The 3586-nt window shown below is 33.7% G+C and overlaps 1 long non-coding RNA gene across 2 annotated transcripts; it reads right to left on the bottom strand.

The window, feature by feature from the left end:
* Window positions 1-1099: 1099 nt before the first annotated feature.
* Window positions 1100-3285, bottom strand: LOC149220661 (uncharacterized). 2 transcript variants are annotated; one of them, XR_016249305.1, is made up of 5 exons: window positions 3061-3285; window positions 2599-2943; window positions 2304-2365; window positions 1735-1827; window positions 1100-1623 (listed from the first exon to the last, which is right to left on the bottom strand). It is a non-coding gene; the product is annotated as an uncharacterized LOC149220661 (long non-coding RNA). The 2 variants fall into 2 exon arrangements; XR_016249304.1 differs by lacking the exon at window positions 3061-3285 and having other exon boundaries at window positions 2599-3053.
* Window positions 3286-3586: the final 301 nt, after the last annotated feature.

Genomic DNA, 3586 nt, shown 5'->3' with positions numbered 1-3586 from the left:
AGTGCTCTCTTCACGAACAGATGTTAACATAAGTGGTAAAGAAATTAAATAAAGCAATTTGGACTTTAAATAGATTAAGAATTAGGATTTACTAGAAAGACAAGTTAAGTCCTCTCCTAAATGCAAGAATATGTATTTTAATTTAGAAAAAATACCATGAATGCAATTTTAGTTAAATATCACAGCCCGTTAAATATCACAGCCCCTTCAAGATAAATACGTACAACATCCTCCTGAGATAGTCAAAAATAGATAATGGTACTCTTTCATAAACCCAAAACAACATTCCACAAAGTTTATATGAACTTATATCAAAAAAATTGAAAGTCAAAACATTTTCTTCACAGAGCAAATGGCATAACAAAATTTGGTTGCATATCTTTTTAAATCTTTGTATTTTCATAACAAGAATCCAATACTCCAAACTCCAAAACAAGTATTCTTAAGTAATATTGGATGATAATTCCTAAATGCCTTCTGTGCAAAGTGTAACCTTCGGGCTACTCTTGAAATCAATACCGGAAACAACCACAGAATTGATCACCTAGATACGTTAATATCAGCGAAACACAACCAACAATGCTACAGGTTTTAATGCGTCCTCTTATATAAATAAAGAGCTAATCTTAAATGTGAAAAGCACAATGCACAATTACACTTGCAAAATAAATAAACCAACAAATCCAAATTATGTCAATATAGATATAGTCAGTTCTTATTTGAACAAGAGAAAGCAATTCGCATAAAAACACACGAATACCAATAAATCTTTCCTAGTGCAGTGAACTCAAAAAATATTTCACATGCAAATTCGAAAGGCACTTAAATAAAAGCCATAGGAAACTAGTTGGTTGAAGAAACCAAGATTATCTATGCAAGCCAGAATACAGCAATAAGTGATCTCTCAATACCACTATACATTGTTGGTGGTAACAAAAGATATCATTATACCATTGTCAAGTTTGCAACTGGGATGTTTGAAAAGGAAAAATACAGACAACACGTGTTGAATATTTGAGGACATGCCAAATAATTTCCACTACCAATTTCAAATACCTTTAAAAAGGACCTTTTGACCAGACTAATCTCAAAACAGAAATCAAAGTAACAATGCATCCACTGTTGCACCAAATAAGAAATATTCTTTAGCAGAACTTACAAAATCTCTATAAGGTATTGGCTGGCAAAAAAAAATTTAAACAAACCTGGAAGTATTAAGTAGGCCTGAAATAGCCAAAGGGGTTAGCTCAATCAATTATCGCCAATGTTGTTGGGTATTTGACTAATTCCCCACCAGTAAGTTCCTGGTTCAAATTATCCCTGGAATAAGTGCACTAGTCTACGCCATCAAATTTACTACGGACACCATCCACGAATATGGAGAAGCATCCTTAAATTTCCTGAAAAGGTTTTCCTCGTAAAAAGTTACATATGACTGAAACACTAAGGATTGAGGGGGCAGTTCATGAAGTAAACTCCAGCTTTGGTATGTCACGAAATCTAGCCTCAGTTTACTAAAAAATTTTCTTAACCAAGATATACGGATTTTGACTCCTCATATTTGTACCCATCTGCATTTTGATTGTCCTCTTTGTTATAAATATTATAACTGCCTCTTGTAATCTGAAATTGAAAAGACAAGTTAGTCAAAATCTAAGTGATAAATTTTAACAAATAAAGACACCATTAACAGACCCTGAAACGTTGCGTATCCGTTTGTAAGAAAGTACACACCCGTATAGTTTTAACTTTACTCATAACCAGCTCAAGGACACCTCCTTCAACATTGTCCCTCACACCTGCTTTCGCTATATCAGTTCACTCACACTGCTACAAAAACCAAAAAAGCAAATATGCAATCGTTTATGAAAAAGTTGGAAAAAAAAAAAAATTGCCAAATTTCAAAATATTGGACAACATAACAGCATCCGCACTTCTAAAACTACACATCAATGGTTTGGGTTTTTAACAATTCGAGGTTCTGGCTCTAATTGTCAATAAACTTGGAATTGTCATCTTGGAAAAAAAAATAGCTCAGGCAAACAAATTTTGCCATTCTTCATACTTAAGAGAGATGCATTTTAACAGCCTTTGTCTGAGCACTATGATGGTAAGCACAAAGTTCTGTAGCATCTTTTGCAGCATGCACAGCAAGAACAAATTAAAGACAAACAACTTGAACCAGAATTGAGATTCTGAATCAAAATGTTGCCAAATTACAAAAATACCCTGCAGAAAGGAGTTGTGCACTCACCTTTGATATGATCAAGAGAGATTTTGCAAACTATGTAAGAGTCACACACCTGTATAACTTTAACTTTACTCATTGTTCCTCGCATTTTCTTTTAAAAGATAAAGTCCATCGCTAAAAAAATTAGCAACGATATTTTAGAAGAAATCAAAAAAGCAATATGCTATCATTCATGGAATAGGCTAATAAAAATTGCCAAATTTCAAAATATGGAGCAACTAACAAGCATCCTTTGGATTTTTCCATCATAGGTCTCAAAAGGTTTCATTTGTCTTTCTTTCTTCTAAAACTAAACATTATTTTCTGGGTTTTAAGAGTAATTAGAATTAGGGATTTTGGTTTTTTACACTTTGAGGTTATGGCTCTCCTTGTCAATAAGTTTTGCATTGTCATCTTGGACACAAGCAAACAAATTTTGTCATTCTTCGTACTTTGGGAGATGCATTTTGTCAGCCTTTCTCTGAGCAGTATGATGTTAAAGCACAAAGCTCTCTAGCATCTTTTGCAGCATTCACAGCAAGAACCTACATTCCAATACTCTGCAGAATAAGTAGTTATGCACACACCTTTGAAATGATCAAAAAAGATTCTTCAAACTCTATAATAGCAAGTGATTCCCTAGAATCTAAAGTGGTTGCCAAGTTCCCCAAGTATAGCGATAAAGTTACTTTAACAGAACCACCACCAGCAACCTGTCAAGAAAACATCATTCCCAACAAAAATCTGTATTCCACAAACAAAATAGAGGCAGACAGATATTGAACAAAATTGAGATTGTGAATCAAAAAACTAAAAAATTGCAAAAGTACCATTCAGAGTCAAGGACTACACACTCAACTTGGTGTGATCAAAAGAGATTCCCCTAGAACCTATATGGTTACCAAGTTCTCTATGCACTGATAAGTTGCTTCAACAACACCACCACCAGCAATTATCTATCAAGAAAGCAAGCATATCGGCTAAATAATGGAATTGTAGATAAAGGAAGAAATCAATATTTAAGAAGATAATAATTTAATCAAGCCAATAAAGAAAAACTCTATAAAAGCTCAGATTCCTACGTTAGATTCCATTGTCCTTATCACAGTGGATAAAGGCGTCGTGCATAGAGCATTCCATCTCATCCAGCATGTAATCATTAGCACACCTCATAATATTATGGAAACCTAATTTATCACACATGTGACCAGTGATCTTAGGCAATTCCAAACTACCTGATTGAATATAGTCATCACTATTTTTAAAATCTCTTTTTAGCACAACACCAGTAATGATGCACAACCCAAGAAGATAACTGTTCTTTCCATAACAAAATTACAACATTAATGGTTAGGA

The sequence above is a fragment of the Pinus tabuliformis genome, chromosome Q (assembly GCF_031772625.1).
Source record: "Pinus tabuliformis cultivar Carrire ecotype Pingquan chromosome Q, CPIR1, whole genome shotgun sequence".
Classification (NCBI taxonomy): Eukaryota; Viridiplantae; Streptophyta; class Pinopsida; order Pinales; family Pinaceae; genus Pinus; species Pinus tabuliformis.
This window is presented reverse-complemented; position numbering and strand designations above follow the sequence as displayed.